We start from the raw sequence: 18,336 nt of genomic DNA on the forward strand, positions 1-18,336 counted from the left end.
CTGACCCCACTGCGTCTAGTTTCTGGGACAACTCAGGTCTCTTCCAAGTGAATGTTTATCTTGTCCTTGGTTTCATTTTTAATAAACATTGTACGATTTTACAGGCTCTGAGAAATCTATAATAATAAAAGCGTAATATGCTAATTAGACCGGATGTTTTTCCAGACGGCCTTCTGGACGAAGCCTGGGCTGCGAGGCAAGCCTGGGTCCCAGGTGCCAGAGGGAAGCCGGTGCTGGCAACTGGGGGAAGGAAGGCCTACTCTTGCATGAATTCCATGCATCAGGCCTCTAGTAACACAATAATGTATTGTAGTTAATAAAATAAACCGTTCCCTCAGTCATTTGTTCATCTCCTCACTTATTTAGTACATTAGAGGCCTGGTGCATGCAATTCATGCACTGGTAGGGTCCCTAGGCCTGGCCGGTGATCAGGGCCGACCAGGGCCTTCCAGCTGCTGGCCAGGGCTTCCCTTCCCTGGCTGCCAGCCGCCGGCCGGGGCCCTCCTTCCTTCCCGCCACACCTCGGTGGTCAGCGCACATCATCATGAGCAATCAAACTCCCAGTCTCCTGATCGAACTCCTGAGGGGATAATTTGCATATTAGGCTTTTATATAGAGAGATTGTGAAATAAATAAAAAGTGGCTGCACAAGTAATGTTATAAGTATCCATGGACCCGTCTGCGTAGCACCACGATGCTGGGATGTATCTTTAACATCATATATTTGTGAGTGTTGGTTAAGTTTTGTACGTTTTTTTCCTAATACTTTTACCACCAGGCACCTCTTAGTTGCTTGACTAAGGCACACAGGGTTTGATTTGGGAAAACTGTGCTTTTTCTAATGTTTGCTCCAGTCTTGCTTTTGCTAAAGTTAGCTGAGTTTTAGATATCCCCCAAGTCATATTTTTGGAAAGACTTTTAGGCCAGTCAGTATTTGTGAGAGAAATTGTTGACCTGTGTTTAAACAACAAGACCCAGGGACACTTGATACAATAATTTGCAAAGAAATTTATACCCAGTTTTTTTTTTTAATTGTAATATTTATTAAACCATTTGGTCCATCAAAAATATTTGGACTAGTCTTTTTCATTATTCTAAATTTTAATACTAAGATTAAATTTCTCATAAAATATTCCACTTTCATGGACTCTTGTCATACCTTTGATAACAGACATATCCCTATTATTTTTTTAAGGAAATCTATTTTCTCATTATCTTACTAGAGGCCCTGTGCATGAAATCCATGCACTCGGCGGGGGACCCTCAGCCTGGCCTGCGCCCTCTCACAGTCCAGAAGCCCTGGGGGGATGTCTGCCTGCTGCGGAGGTGGGAGAGGATCACGCCACCGCCACTATGCTAGCCAGACATGAGCCCGGGGGCTTCTGGCTGAGCGGAGCTCCACCTGTGGGAACCCACTGACCACCAGAGGTCAGCTCCTGCATTGAACGTCTGCTCCCTGGTGGTCAGTGCGCATCATAGCAACCGGTTGTTCTGCCGTTCGTTTGATTTGCATATTAGCCTTTTATTATATCGGATTGGACAGCACCAGCTACCAGTGTGGCAGTACAGCTTTCGTGTCCACGTGGTAGAAAATCTCTCCGTAGACTAGGCTGTTTATTGAAGATCAATTCTCCATATCATTCAGGAAGCATAACCCAGCGCTTGCTTATGTCCAGGTAATGTCACGCATATCCTTAGCAATGACAGTTTGGGATAATTACCTTAAAGAACATTGTAGTTAACGTAATAGGCAAAATACCTTGTAACAGTGTTCCTAAATCTCCTACATGAAAATTTAAATTAAAAATTCAGAGTTGGGTCGATCCCGCTATAGACAATGCTGTGAAAATGTGGGGCCTTTAAAGACTAATAATTTTCTACTCAGTGTAACAATAGCACTGTTTCTAACAGGAAAAATTAACGTCTTCCAACAGAAGAAGAAGATCTCGAATGACTAAATTACTTTTAAAATCTCTGTTTTGCTGGGAAAATTCCCAGGGAGTGGCTCCCCCTGCGATGTAACATGCAGGGTGTGTGGGCAGTAGCCAGGCCGGGCTGGTGTGGTGCCGGCCACCCCGAGGCCGACTGGGTCCCACAGCTGCCTCAGGCTGGCTCAGAAAATCACAGCCCTCCATGCCCTTCTCCACTCTCCATCTTCGGCCCAAATCCCGAGACTGAAGCGTCCTTAGCGTGTGTTCCCTGACGTTATTACAGAGGACACAGGCCTTCCTTGTTGTTTTCATCACGTTGAGACCAAGTGGTAAGGGCTCTGCTTAGAATAAAACTGAGAGGTAAGACGGTTGCTGGACAGGAAGCATAGTGAGCGCTCTTCTCTCGTGCATATCTCAGCCTTGGGCCTCGGGGCCTCTTCTCCACACGGAAACACCTCTAAGGTGCTCGGAGCACCTTAGGTGCCCGGGAACCTGGCGCCGCGGGCCCTGTGTTACTCGGGGAGAGAAGGGGAGGTGATCGGGTTCAGTCCAGTGAAAAGGAGGTTCGGGGCATCTCAGGCAGAGAACAGGCCACGTGGGGAGGCGTGGTGTCCCTGTGGGAGCTGCTGGTGGTGACTCCCGGGCCCACCCAGGTGTCCTGAGCCCCTCCCGCTGTCTCCCCCGCTGTCTCCCCTGCAGGAGGGGCGGGGCATGGGGGTGCCACAGGCCTGTATCTTGGAGAAGGGCAGGAAGGGGGAGATGAAGTCTTGGGGGGCTGGCCGTGCCAGGGCTTGCAGACCATGTTAGGGATGTTGAACTTTGAACCACAGACAAGGAAGGGCGCTCTGGGAGGCGTTCATCTTGGAAACTCGGGGTCCCTGGTTTGGAAAGGATGCTCGCAGGGTCGGCAGAGAATGGGTCACAGGAATGAGACCGAAGGGAAGTGAGAGTGGCTTGTGCTTTGGAATTAGGAGGTGGATTTGAAATGAACTGTGTTGCTGCCCAGCCGGGTGGCTCAGTGGTTGAGGGTCGACCTATGAACCAGGAGGTCAGGGTTCAATTCCTGGTCAGGGCTCGTGCCCTGTTATGGGCTCAATCCCCAGTGTGGGGTGTGCAGGGGGCAGCCGATCCATGATTCTCTCTCACTACTGATGTCTCTCTCCCTCTCCCTTCCTCTCTGAAATAAACTACGTGGGTTTTGTCGTTGGGTATACGACCTGGGTGGGTCCAGGGGTGCAGGTATTTCTGCCAGGAACACGGCTCCTCCCAGATGAGAAGGCGGGGAAGCTGGTGATGAGGGGCCGCTCGCCGGGCTGTGAGCTGATAACTAGGGCCGGCGGGAGGCTATTTGTGGGAGACAGACTGACGGGAATTCCTACTCAGCATCTCTGCTCTTTAATTCCCCGACCTTCAGGTCTAGGTTACATAAATGTGAATTATTTATAACTCCCCTGTCTCCTTGGAATCTGAGGTGACAACCTTTATACAACATTGAGGCAGTTATGCAGTTTCCTACCTGTGACTTGAAGAAAAAAAAAATGAATCTAACAAAACTGGATATAATGATCCAGGAATTTAATGTGAACTCTCGTCTTCCACTTCCCTAACGGCATTTTACCTATTTTGTTATTTTCAGGGCATATTTCTTAGCCCCTTCTTTCTTCCTATGACCTCCCGAATGCTGCACTGTATTGTATTGATGTCAGACAATCTCAGGATTTTAAATATGATCTTATAATATAGTGATTTTATGACATAAATGAAGAGTGGGGAACAGGCAACTGAAAAATAAATGCCCAATAATTTCACAATTCAGCTCAAACCTGTCATTTGTAAATGCCTTTCTGGACTTCTCCCCCTCGTGTGCATTTATCCAATTTGAGAAAATAACAAAGACGGACTATGCTCATGAGGTGACACTATGGAGACTGCTCGGTCAGGAGCAAGTGCTTATGTAAACGTTAGCATTTGCTTAGCACCCGCTGGCGGGCTCCGTGGCTGAGCACCGACCTCTGAACCAGGAGGTCACGGTTTGATGCCCGGTCAGGAAATCGAAGGTGGAACGAAGCATTTATTGTTCGTCGCCTCTCAAGACAAGAGGCAGCCTCAGCGTGTGTGGGGTGCAAGTGATGCTGAGGCGCAGGTGGGTGAGACCCTGCCAGACACGTGGGCGGGGTCCTCGCTGGCTCACAGAGAAGAGGCCAGGCCGCCGTGTAGCTGCTGTTCGGTCTCCCTAAGCCCTGGGCAGGCGCCGGGGCCTGGGAAGTAGCCGGTTGGGTGTGGTCTGCCCGGCCCCACCTGGCTCCCTGCTATCTTATCTGCTCTCAACACATTCAAATTGTTATGAAACCACCTCGGCCACTCTCCTGCCCTCCAGTGTCATTCTAAACACGTTGTTATAAACCATTTGGCTGTTGAGATTTGTGAAGATGGCTGAGGTTCGATTTTAGAGAAAAGTATGGCGTAATGAGTTTTTTCCCCAAGAGAAATCATAACTTTGCTGTGACTTCTTTTAAAAAGGTCTGTGAGAAAAGGTCCCCGATTCAGAAGCATGAATGGAAGCGCAGTCCCAGAGATAACGCCCTGACGCTGAGTGAGGGCGTGCTCTGTCCTCCGGGCGGAACACGGAAGCACAACAGGCAGGCCCGTTTAATCGCAGCGTGGCTTTCATCCGTGGCTCTCGTGGAAACGGTGTGCAGTTCAAAGAATGCGCTTTGGTCTAGAAAGGGACTAGCTTCACGTATTTAAAACACAGCTTTTACTTGGTTACAGTAAGTCCCTTTCAAAGCTTGGCTTCACGGTCTATGTAACAAACACATTCATGGAAACTCCTTCAGATAAAATTCCTCTTTGGACACAGCCTTTGTTGCCCGTCGCTGGTTGAAGCCATAGGAAAGCCAGTGGGCGTTTCCTTGTCTTTTCCAGGCTCGGAGCACCTTGAGCCTCTGGGACCTGCCCCAGGCCCTGGGTTAGTCTCACCCCGAGTGCCGGCCACAGAGCAGGCACCGCTGCCGAAGAAGCCCTGTCCCAGCGGGTCGTGTCTCTCTCGTGGCTGAGGGAATTCTCTTTTTAAAAAAATATTTTTATTGATTTCAGAGAGGAAGGGAGAGGGAGAGAGAGATAGAAACATCAGTGATGAGAGAGAATCACGGATCGGCTGCCTCCTGCACGCCCCGCACTGTGCGTGTGCCCTGAGCGGGAATCGAACCGTGGCCTCCTGGTTCACAGGTCTGTGCTGAGCCAGGCCGCCCAGGTGCCGACCAGATTTTGAGAACATTCCCCCTGAACCAGGCCTTGGGAGTTGTGTCCGTGAGCTGCTCCTGGAGCTGCGCTCTGTAATCCCGCTGTGAACCTCAGGCTCCGTTGGGGCCTCTCTGCTGGGAGACCTGCTGGGGAGCCTCCTGCTCAGCCGCCCTGAGCTCCCCTGGCTCTGCGCCCTCCGATGTGAGGGGACAGGATCCCGCTCCTCTGGGAGAGCAGCCTTCCCTTTCCTGCGCCCGTGGCCCTGTCCCTGTGGCTGCGGGCAGACTGAGTGGAGAATGGGATGAGGCCGCCTTCGGGCTCAGGGGAAAGTGCGACATTGATTCTAAGTGTTTGACACCGTGGGTGGGAGAATGGAGAAGGCGGCGGGGGAGGGGGTGCGGAGGGAGTCCCATCTATCTGCCATCCTGGGCTCATCTATTGGAGTTCCTTTTCCGTCCAAATACCTACAAATACCTATGGTGCAGCCCTTGTAAACAGTACTGACTCTCATGGTCTCTGACATATACAAACGCCTGAGAAATGGAGCGAACTGTCTCCTGCGAAAGCAGTGGGAGTTTTTAGTGAAAACCTCTCCCGTGTGGGGAAGGGAGTGAAGCTGCTCGATCACAGAGACCCAGGCATGCCGTGTTTCATGTGTGTTCCCCCCAAACAGCCGTGCAGAGGCGGGCGGGCCAGGCCGGGGCGGGCGCTCTGCCAGGGATCTTCCCAGGACCCGGGACCCTTCTCTGCGGCGTTTCTTCTCGTCCCAAAGGGCACTGTGCTCCAGTGACACCACCGTGGGCCCTGGCCACAGCCAGGGGGTGGAGGCAGGAACCGAGGCTCCGTTCCCTCAGAGGTGATGTAGAGCTGTAGTCAGCCCCGGCCGGTTTGGCTCAGTGGATAGAGCGTCGGCCTGTGAACTGAAAGGTCCCAGGTTCACTTCTGGTCAAGGGCACATGTCCTGGTTGTGGGTTCGATCCCCAGTGGGGGACTTGCAGGAAGCAGCCGATCCATAATTCTCTCTCACCATGGATGTTTCTATCTCTCTCCCCCTCTTCCTTCCTCTCTGAAATCAATATATATATATGAAGCTGTAGCCAGTCTCCTGGCCATGCCTGGGCCACACGGCCACGCCCAGCAGGAAGGCAGAGCTGGGAAAATCAGTTCCTAGCGGGTGGCCCTTAGCCTATCAGGACGCGGGGATGCTCTGGGACTAAAGAAAGATCTAAAGACCGCTCCCGCCCCGCCGGCATGACTCAATGGTTGAGCGTCCACCTTTGAACCAGGAGGTCACGGCTCGGTTCTGGTCAAGGGCACATGCACGGGTTGTAAATGGGCTCGATCCCCAGTAGGGAGCGTGCAGGAGGCCGCCGGTCAATGTTTCTCTTTCCCTCTCCCTTCCTCTCGGAAATCAATCCTATATAATAAAAGTCCACATGGCATCGCACCCTCGTGCAACATCTTCACAAGATGGCCGCCACGCAGGGATTGGGCCCAAACCGGCAGTCGGACATCCCCCAAGGGGTCCCAGATTGGAGAGGGTGCAGGCCGGATTGAGGGACACTCCCCCATGTATGATTTCGTGCACCGGGCCTCTAGTAAAAAATATATTTTTAGAAAAAAAACAAAAAACATATATAACAAAAAACATTCCAGCCATCGTTCTGCTCCGCTCTTGTGCTAGATGAACACAGACACAGGAATCGAAAGCTGCCATAGCCACAGGGTGTGGTCAGTGGCCCCATGGGCTCATGTCTCGTGTCTCGGGGAGACCCAGAGGAAGGGCACAGCTGGCTGCCCCTAGGGTGGGTGGGGATGAGCACACTCCACTGGGGGTTGACGCCGTGGGAAGGGTGGTCATGAATAGACAGTGAACAGGGAGAAGGAGAGGAGACTTGTGTCTTATGGTGACATTACTAACATTGAAGTGAGATGTCACAGGAGGAAACGGGAGAGCATTGCCCTCTCAAAGGCTGTCATGGGAGGAATTGCTCGTTGTTGTTTTGTTTTTTAGCTCAGCGTGAAGTAATTATTAAATACCAGTGTTGGGTGGGGTTATGTCAGGCCCCACATGAGCTGTCGTAGGAGCCTACAGTCCTAGCGATGCAGTACTTTCCAATCCATCATCCTCACAGCAGACAAGCCAAAAGTAGCCCGGCCCGTGTGGCTCAATGTTTGAGCATCAACCCATGAACCCGGAGGTCACAGTTCTGTTCCCGTCAGGGCGCAAGCTTGGGTTGTGGGCTTGATCCCCAACACTGGTGTCTGGTCTTCCCTCTTGTCCTGGGGGCGGGGATTCTGAAAAGGACATGATGGATGAGATGACGTGGCTCCCAACAGGACGTTTTCAAATCTCCATCCCACTCAGGGGCCTCCCTGCCTCCTCTGTGTGGAGGAGACACAGGGATCTGTTTCATTTCTTTAACATCCATTTACTCTTATTAAACCACAAAGTCAGGGCAAGTTTTAAAAAAAAGTTTTTGAAACTTAGAGCAATGAATGAAGAGTAGAAGAGAATAAAACTTACTTAATCACTTGTAATCTCACAAATATACAAGCTAAAACCCGATCTACACGCTAGAATCCTGTCTTAGAGCTTCATGCAGAATTAACGCCCAGGTCAGAGCTGGGCCAAGCACCCCGGTCTGAGACGTGCATTTCCTCTGGCCCAGGGTGCGGTCGGCTTCCCGTGCCCCTGTGTGGCCTCATTTCGGGGGAGCTATGTGAACGCACCTGGGGACGCACCTGCTTTCCTGGGCCCTGAGATCGCACTCCCCATCGGGGGTCCGATCAGATGGGGAAGTGCTTTGTAGACAGGTAGACGGGAATCAAGCACCTAATTGCAGTGTTTTTTAAACCATTGGGTGGGGAAAGCCATTTGCATCCATTACTGATCTCTTCCCATTTAATTACACATTTGAAAGGAGAGCGTGCGCTTGGAAACCCGCTTGAAGCAGAGGCGGTGTCAGCGGTGTCTCCTGTCAGGCTCCCCGCTGCGTTCCGGGAGCGCAATTAGAGGGGCTGTGTGTTTACGTGAGAGTGAAATGTTATAGAAAACAGAGCCATAGCCGGCCCCGCCCTCAGCACCGTAAATACTCAGGAACAGGGCCAAGGGGCGGGAGTGCTTCTCAGGGTGACAGGATTACAATGCAAGTGAGACAGTTACGGGCGTAAACATGAGCCTGCTGCTCAGCGGCTTGCACAGGAGGAGGTGCTGGGCTTGCACTGGGCGTGGAGTATTTATTTACTAAACGCCAGGTCCAGGTGGGCTATGCTTGGCCCCACACGCTCTCCTGGGCCCCTGCTCCTGGAGGGGCAGTGCCCCCCCACCTGTCCCCCGCACAGCAAACAGCCCCGCAAACTGCTCCCGCCGGCTCTCTGCGGCCGCGCCCTAACGGACGGAGCCTGGCCACCGTCCATGCGTGACACTGAGCAACGCCGCCGCGTTGGGTGTGCGTGGTCTACATTCACTCCATAAATGTAATTACTCGGCCGTTTCCCTTTCCCGGCCCGAAGCACTCTCTCTAGGCTGTCATTAAGTCTTGACAGAATTGCTCTCAGGTTTCCGCGGGGACGCCCCGTCCAATCTCCCCACGATGACAACAGCCACAGCACAGCCGTGCCCGGGCGCCCCTGCCCTCAGCGCGGGTCCCAGAAGGTGACGTGCTGGTGAGGCAGCTGCTCACTTTCAAGAGCACTTTCACATGAGCCACCTGCTCAGAGCTTCCCCTCGAGAGAGGACCCCGTTTTTGTGTCATTTCTTCTTTATTTTTTAGAGTTTTTTTTACTGATTTCAAAGAAGAAGGGAGAGGGAGAGAGAGATAGAGACATCAATGATGAGAGAGAATCATCGACCAGCCGCCTCCTGCACGCCCCACACTGGGGTTCGAGCCTGCAAGCTGGGCCTGTGCCCTTGACTGGAATCGAACCCTGACCTCCTGGTTCCTAGGTTGATGCTCAGCGGCTGAGCCGCGCCGGCCGGGCTGTGCCATTTCCTCAGCAGAACCCAGCCACTCACTTACAAACACGCACTGAGTGTGACACGTCCAAGTGTTCGTTTTAACCCTGGAGAGACGGTGATGAGTGACACTGACATCATTTCAGAGCTCATCCTTTATTCAAGGGTCTAAAAGCAGCTCCGCCCACTGGGCCGACACGCGAGCAAGGCCGCTGACCAGAGGGACCGAGATGGGGGCCAGCACAGGGAATGAGGGCTTGTCCTGTTGTGTAAGAAATCGCATTTTATCCTCAAGTCATTGACAAGTGTGTTAGCAAGAGGGTGGGGCTTTCATATGGGTTTAGGGGGTCCATGCTGTGGGATGGGGAAGGGGGACTAGACGGAGGCATGGCATGGCTTTCTTGAAAATTTATCTTTATTGTTGAAAGTGTTACAGATGTCCCTTTGTTTTTTCCCCATTGACTCCCTCAACCCGCACCCACCCGGCACCACTCCGTTGCCTGTGTCCATCGGCTATGCATCTATGCGTATAAGTTCCCCAGTTAATGGCTCCCCACCCCTGTCCCCTGAAATTCATCAGTCTGGCCCATGCTTCTATGTTCATCAGTTTAATTTGTTCATTAGATTCCACATATGAGTGAGATCCTGTGATACTTATTTTTTTCTGACTTATTTCACTTAGCATGATCTCTCCAGGTCCCTCCATGCTGTTGCAAATAGTGAGAGTTACTTCTTTTTCACTGCTGCATAGTATTCCACTATGTAGATGTACCACAGTTTTCTAATCCACTCATCTGCTGATGGGCACTTAGGCTGTTTCCAAATCTTAGCTATGGTGAATTGTGCTGCTATGAACATAGGGGTGCATATATCCTTTCTGATTGGTGTTTCTGGTTTCTTGGGATATATTCCTAGAAGTGGGATCACTGGGTCAAATGGGAGTTCCATTTTTAGTTTTTTGAGGAAACTCCATACTGTTTTCCACAGTGGCTGCACCAGCCTGCATTTCCACCAGCAGTGCACGAGGGTTCCTTTTTCTCCGCATCCTCACCAGCACTTGTCTTTGAGAGTTCATTATTGGTGTATAAAATGCCATCAATTTCTGGGTGCTAATCTTGTATCCTGCTACGTTGCCAAATTCATTTATTAAATCTAGTAGTTTCTTTATGGAGTCTTTAGAGTTTTCTTTGTGCAAAATAATGTCACCTGCAAATAATGACAGTTCTACTTCCTCCTTTCTAATTTGAATCCCTTTTGTTTTTTCTCGTCTGATCGCCGTGGCTAGGACTTCCAGTACTATGTTGAATATGAGTGGTGAGAGTGGACAGCCCTGTCTTGTCCCTGTTCTTAGGGGAAATGGTTTTAGTTTTTGCTCATTGAGTGTGATGTTGGGTGTAGGTTTGTCATATAAGGCCTTTATTATGATCCCTCTATCCCCACTTTGCTGAGAATTTTTATCAAAAAAAGGATGTTGGATCTTGTCAAATGCTTTTTCTGTATCAATTGATATGATCATGTGATTTTTTGTCTCTCTGTTTATGTGATGTGTCACGTTTATTGATTCTCGGGCATTGTACCAGCCGGGCATCCCTGGAGTAAATCCCACTTGGTCATGGTGTATGATGTATTTAATGCATTGCTGGATCTGATTTGCTAGAATTTTATTGAGTATTTTAGCATCTGTGTTCACCAGGGATATTGGCCTGTACTTCTCTTTCTTTGTAGGGTCTTTATCTGGTTTTGGAATTAGGGCAATGCTGGCTTCATAGAAAGAGCTTGGAAGTGTGCCTTTCTCTTGGGTTTTTTGGAGCAGTTTGAGGAGGATCGCCCTGATAATATACGTAAATCACTGGACCGAAAGGGCACCACCCTTCATACTCTCGTTTAGAATGCGCCATTCTCAATGCGTTCTGTAGGACTGTGTCTCAGAGAGAGACTCTGCAAACGTGACGGGCAGTCTATTCAGCTTCTCCTTTCTTGCTCTGTCTCCCTGCGGGATATTTTATATCCCATCATTCACCAAACTGTGAGATACTTTTAATGGTTATTCTTCAGGAAGGAAAAGCCACTTAAATTATCTTAAAGTGTTGCCATACTTACTCTCTTTTGGAGAATGACAGCTTATATTCACATGTTAATGGCTCTACTTGACTTGGTTTAGCTTAATCTTTCCCCCTAAAAAAGTATTGAGAGGAAGGATTGAGAAGTACAGATTGGCGGTTACAGAGGAGTCCTGGGGATGGAGAGGACAGCACAGGGAATACAGTCAATGACGCTGCAGTAACTATGGATGGTGCCAGATGGATATGAGCTTTAGCTGGATGATCACTCAGCAAGTTATGTATGGTCTGATCACTGGGTTGTGTACCTTAAACTAATATAATATTATATGAACTGCAATTGGGAAATAAAAAAATTATTTAATGTAAAAAATATTTGAATTTGAATGTCTTTGCCATGAATTGTGTTGTGGAAGGGAAGAGGCAGAGAAAGAAACATCAGTGATGAGAATCATGGATCAGCTGCCTCCTGCACGCCCCCTACTGGGGATCAAACCCACAACCCAGGCATGTGCCCTGTCCAGGCATCGAACCGTAACCTCCTGGTTCATAGGCCAATGCTCAACCACTGAGCCACACTGGCCAGGCTATTCAGAAACGCAGTTTGGAAGGGACTGAGAGCTAATTGCTGTCAGGATGTGGGTTCTGAATGGTGAGTTCAGTGTCTAAGCAGGGCATTGATTTCAGGGGTGAGAACCTGGAGAGAGCGCTGTGGACACGGCTTCCCTCCCGGGACCACCCTGCTCCCAGGGCCATGCAGCTCTGCCCACTCACGCAGTCGGGCACAGCCTTCAACCTTCGGCCACTGTCAGCCTTCTGAGAGCAGATGGCGGCGACTGCAGGCAGCGTCCCTCCGCCTCGCAGGGCTGGCTGTGCAGTTCCGTCAGGATTTACTGGGAACGATGCTGGCCTGTGTCATACCAAGTGACAGGGAAGTGATTTCTCACAGCGCGTGGCACCCTGGTCACAGGAGAGTGCACGAGGCAGTGAAGGGGACCGGCTAATGCCCACAATAAACAACACTGGCGCATGTTAGATGCTGACAGGCGGAGCCTCCCCCAGGCCACTGGCACAACAACACACAGAGGGGTTCAGGGACAGCCGTCACTTCAGATTAAGAGACTGAGAATGACACGGAGTCACCTGTTCATCCTAAATCTCACCCAGGTTGCAGCAAAGCGGGGCCTGGGCGCCCGGAGATTCGCAGTCAGAGACTCGTTTCATTTCATGGACTTGCCCTGGCCCCTGTTGGCTCGTTCTGAGGGCAGAAAATCAATTCACCTCCTTCACGGTCTCAGGGCAGTCATCTGTTCTGGTGGCCAGTCGTAGGAAGTGCTGTGTGATATGAGGCATCGGAAGAGTTTCAGCTTCTGCGTTCCAGATCCCCAGACCTTTCCTAGGAGGGGACTGTCCCCTTATGCAGGGACTGCAGCCACTCATGTTAATCCTCACCCGAAGATATAGATGTATAGACATATAGATAGATGTATAGACATGTAGACATACAGACATATAGATATAGACATATAGATATATAGACATGTAGACATATATATATAGACAGACATATATACAAATAGACATATAGACATATAGACGTATAGACAAATAAACAAATAGATATATAGGCATATATACAAATAGACATGTAGACAAATAGACAAATAGACATATATACAAATAGACATATAGAAGTATAGACAAATAAACAAATAGACATATAGACATATATACAAATAGACATATAGACACATAGACAAATAGACATATATACCAATAGACATGTAGATGTATAGACATATAGACAAACAGACATGTAGACATATAGACAGACATATAGACAAATATATAAATAGATGTATAGACTTATAGACATAGATGTATAGACGTATAGCATTAGACACATAGACATATAGACGTGTAGACGTATAGACATATAGATATTAGACATATAGACATAATGACATATAGACATATAGATATTTATAAAGAAAGGGGTCACATGAGGTCAGTGAGGCACTCAGTGCCGGCCTGTGACAGGTGATTGACACACCAGCAATGCCGGGGACGGGATTCCTCAGGGCCCCCTGAAGCCTTTCCCACCTCCTGATGTTGCCATTTGCTCCCCTTCTTAGCGCTCCCGACGAGTCTTTCCTCTGTTAGGAGGACACTCGCATCTGTCATTGGAACCGCCTTTCTGTTTCTGCCGCAGGCCCATAGGTTTGAGAATTCTGTGCTCCAGGGTGACAGCTCACGCTGTGTCACCAGGACCTACCACACTGTCTGCCATGGAGCTGAGCTCCAGCCCATGGAGTCCTTCTGGCTCCTGCCCTGACTGAGTCTAGGTGCTCACCCCCTCCCGCCACCTCCGAAGTGCGTGTCCTCACGAGCTCACACCTGGGGGAAGGTGAGCACCCTCGGGAAGCACACGGGAAGGTGTCAGGTACATGTCCATCCGCCACACAAACACCTTCCAAGGAACCTCGGTGCGCCTGTGTCTACAGAGGGACACACGCTAAGGAGGTGGGTTTTGTTTCTTCTGCTTGGTGTCGGCATGATATTTTTTAAGAACTGAGGCAGAGAGAGGTCTAAAGGAAGAGTGATTCTGTCTGGGGACGGGGGGATGCAGAGCGCGCGGCCTGATTGGGCTAGAGCCAGTGTGCGGAGAGAAATAACTGAGCATCCCAGACCGACCCCGTCGGTGGGTGCCTTGGGCATCTGAATGGCACGTGGTAGACAGCATGGTGCTGTGGGAGGTGGACAGCCAGCACCTCGGCCGGGTCCAAGAATCAGGGTTTAGAAACGTGGGCGCTCAGGGCTGGGCCCTCCCGGCCCCTAACCCGAGGCAGAAGCTGATGCCAAAAAGGCCGTGCGAAAAGCTATGCCACCTTCTCCTTTAGTCACAGCCATTTCAGTTCCGGCGAGTCTCACCCTGAACCTGCACGGGAGACAGAACGAAAACATCCCCAATCATCGGAGATGAAGTGACTAAAGGGAAACCATTAACCTCTGAATCCTCAGCGATTCGGGGAAAGAGGAGGCGATTTTTCCCTCTAACTCCTTCGTAAGCAGCAGCCCCGGTGCGCCCATCACTCACGTTTACTGCGCACTTAGGATTTTATCGCTTCACCTTTCCCCAGTCTCCTTAGCACCGCCCCCGGTTTGATGCTGGGGAAATGTCAGGTTTGCTAACTATCCTGGCAGCTCCTCCCATAACGCGATGGCACTGAAATGTCTTGGGCAGAGCAGCTGGGGGGAAGCTCTTTGCTTCCGTGTCCCCACCTCGTGGAGGTGAGTGTTTGGAGGTTGATTAAAAGTGGGGTCCGTTGCGCATGATGTGACTTTTCTGTGGCCCCTCCGAGCCCGTCGCTGGGGGCCCAGGGCTCAGCCAGAGGGGTTGGGGGACCATTTAGTCTTGGGATGTCTCTAGATGCAGTTCCATCCCACACACGCATGCCACCTTCCGGAAATAGAGCTGGTGAGAGCCTGAGGCTATGTTTGCCATCTGGTACCTTACGTCACCGGCAACATGGACAGCACCCACGGCAAAGTAGTTCGGGCTGCGTGCGAACTCGCAGAAGCCCGTGTCCGGCCTCTTCTCACACATGCACTGGGTGAAGGTCACCGTCCACCATTCCTTACGGAAAAGGAGTCAGACCCCTTCCTGGCACCTACGCCCTGGTCAGAAGGGATACGGGCACCTGGGCAGGTTCTAGCTTTATTCTAACTGGATTTAATTTTTTTTTTATTGCTTAAAGTATTACAAAGGGTATTACATATGTGTCCTTTTTCCCCCGCCCTTGACAATCCCCTGGCTTCCCCTACCCCCCAGTGTCTTATGTCCATTGGTTATGCTCATATGCATGCATACAAGTCCTTCGGTTGATCTCTTACCCCCCTCCCTCCTGCCCCCCAACCCTCCCTGGCCTTCCCGCTGCAGTTTGACAATCTGTGTGAGGCAGCTCTGCCTCTGTATCTATTATTGTTCAAAAGTTTATAATGGTCTCTATTATCCATGAATGAGTGAGATCATGTGGTGTTTTTCCTTCATTGACTGGCTTGTTTCACTTAGCATAATGCTCTCCAGTTCCATCCATGCCGTTGCAAATTGTAAGAGTTCCTTCTTTTTTACATCAGCATAATATTCCATCGTGTAGATGTACCACAGTTTTCTAATCCATTCATCTACTGATGGGCACTTAGGCTGTTTCCAGATCTTAGCTATGGTGAATTGTGCTGCTATGAACATATGGGTGCACATATCCTTTCTGATTGGTGTTTCTGGTTTCTTGGGATATATTCCTAGAAGTGGGATCACAGGGTCAAATGGGAGTTCCATTTTTAGTTTTTTGAGGAAACTCCATACTGTCTTCCATAGTGGCTGCACCAGTCTGCATTCCCACCAGCAGTGCACGAGTGTTCCTTTTTCTCCACATCCTCTCCAGCACTTGTCGTTTGTTGATTTGTTGATGATAGCCAGTCTGACAGGTGTGAGATGGTACCTCATTGTTGTTTTGATTTGCATCTCTCGGATAGATTTAATTTTAAAAATATATATATATATGTTTATTGATTTCAGAGAGGAAGGGAGAGGGAGAGAGATAGAAACATCCATGATGAGAGAGAATCATAGATAGGCTGCCTCCTGCATGCCCCACACTGGGGATCAAGCCAGCAACCCGGGCAGGTGCCCTGACCAGGAATGGAACTGTGACCTCCTGGTTCATAGGTCGATGCTCAACCACTGAGACACACCGGCCAGGCTATTCTAACTAGATGTAGAACTGAAGCCAGAAGTTGCTTTATTTTTTTTTTTAATCTGAGCAAGTAAAGCTTTCTATATTCATTATGAATTTTAGGATCCACATATAATTTTAAAACATTACTATGAAATCATATATACATAACACACAGACACAGGGGATGGGGTGGTGACAGCCAGAGGGAAAGGGGGTGGGTGCAGGTGGAGGTGGGTGAAGGGGGAGCACGGGGATGGGAAGAGACTTGCTCGGGGCGGTGGGTGCAGGATGCAGGTGACGTTTTATTGACTTGGACACTTGAAACCTCTATAGTTTTGTGAACCAACGTCACCCCATTGCATTCAATCAATAAATGGAAATAAATAAATAAAGGGGGACTCTGACCACGGACAGATGTGCATTAGAAAGTCATTCCTGCTCCCCAAGTCCCCGCGCTGAGCCCTTCCCGCCCTGACCCACGGGGTGGACGGAAGCAGCACACGGGGCTGGGAGGGGGCCGGCGGGGGTGTGAGCTTCTCCCCCAGCGGCCGGCGCCAGGCGGGGTGCCGTGGCTCTGTCTGGATTCTAGACCCACAGAGACCCCCTGAGCCCTGGGAGGTGGGCCTGGCAACCTGGTGTTGGTGAGACCAGGACTTGAACTCAGAACACGAGAGGCAGAGAGGGGTCGGGACCCCCTAACTACGTCCTCAATAACAGGAAAGGCGAGAGCGGCACCGCCGGTGCCCAGCGGCCACTCCCCAGGCTCGTGGTCACTAGAGAAGATGCCCTGATGCGCAGCACACACCCCTCCCGGCATCGCTGGCAGCGGGAGGAGAGGGAGGCCCATGGGTTCCCCGAGAAGCGGTTTCCATGGAGAGCAGGGCTGGAGCGGGGTCTGGCCATGGGGACGGCAGCTGAGAGCCCAGGGGCCTGTCAGGACACGGAGATGTCGGCTTCCTCCCAGAGAGAATAGCTGATGAGAGGACCAGCATGGCGGACAACACGCGCTCACCATGCGATGCAGACGCTCGGAGTGGCAGGCACCCCTGCAGGTGGCGGCGGCCTTGCAGGATGCGCTGGCTGGCCCGGGGGTCATGCCCACCCACCTCTTCTTCCCAGAGCCCCCATGGCCTTGCTGAGCCTTCGATGCTTTCGGGGGAACACAAGCCGGTTGAGTCCGCAGGGAGGAAGGAAGGAAGGAGCGCCGTGCACTCCGGCCCCAGGAGCTCAGGGACCAGGGCAGCATCAGTCCAGGCAAAGCCGCTCCGAGCGTCTCCAGGCTCCAACAGGGGGTTTGTTACCAAATGAAACTCTTTCCTGAGCTCACACACAGGAGCTCTGGGAAATGCCAATATTAGCCACACAGTCGTAATGAGACTATCGCGAGTGATCGCGGGAACTGGAATAGTGATGCTACAGACACAGGGGCTGCGGAGTCTGTTACACTTCCCTCCAGCAAACAGGACCCAGCTTCCCAACACGCTGCTCTTTCCTTGAACACTTACCGGCCACGTCAGCGATAGACGTTCATTGCTGTGACACAGCCCCCACAACAAGGTCCTGGGTAGAATACTTATTTTTCACAAACACACGTTGCAATCACGCTAAGTTGCTTCTAAATCAATATCTGTCAGTAAATTGCATTTCCCTTGAGTTACTATTCTTAAATAATGTTTTACTTTTGAAAAGTACAGTGGGACCCAAAGTATAATAAAATGACGCCTATGAATAAATGCACCTTTAAAAGGCAGTCATATGTCCTTATTTTCATTGAACTGCCTTTCTTTGCCAAGTCTGGCTTCAATAATCCACTACTGGTATGTAAAGAACTTACCAACACGTATGTGATGTGTTAAGAGAAATGAAAATTAAAATTGACAGGTTGCCTCTCACTTGTCAATTGGGGTTACTGTTTATGGGATGAAACCGCCCATCTAGGAAAGCTGGGGGATATCTATGTCTTATGTATATCTGTATCTATATCTATATTTATATCTATATCTGTATCTGTATCTATATTTATATCTATATCTGTATCTGTATCTATATCTATATCTGTATCTGTATCTATATTTATATCTATATCTGTATCTGTATCTATATCTATATCTGTATCTGTATCTATATTTATATCTATATCTGTATCTGTATCTAAAAATACATAAATGCAAACGTCTCAGGATGCCAAGGCACGAATTATGAACCATATTTTGAAGAGAGTTGGACATTTCCTTAAGGTCTTCCTATTGGGGGGCTGTGCCTCTGTCAGCGAATCTGGCTGTAGCGTGTACAAGGCATTGGACAAGATTCTTTGGGAGTTTGCTCCCCCAGCTCCACCGCTCTCTGGGTGCTTTGTTTCTTTGGTTTACAGCCCCCAGCGTGCTTTCCATCGTCATGTGCCGGTG

At 50.2% G+C, this 18,336-nt stretch overlaps 1 protein-coding gene across 1 annotated transcript in view; it reads left to right on the forward strand.

Moving 5' to 3' along the window:
• CSMD1 (CUB and Sushi multiple domains 1) overlaps positions 1-18,336 on the forward strand; it is a 741,603-nt gene that overhangs the window by 118,325 nt on the left and 604,942 nt on the right. The window lies entirely within an intron of this gene.

Source organism: Myotis yumanensis, unplaced genomic scaffold (assembly GCF_028538775.1).
Source record: "Myotis yumanensis isolate MYYU_CA2020_CCGP unplaced genomic scaffold, mMyoYum1.0.hap1 SCAF_3, whole genome shotgun sequence".
Classification (NCBI taxonomy): domain Eukaryota; kingdom Metazoa; phylum Chordata; class Mammalia; order Chiroptera; family Vespertilionidae; genus Myotis; species Myotis yumanensis.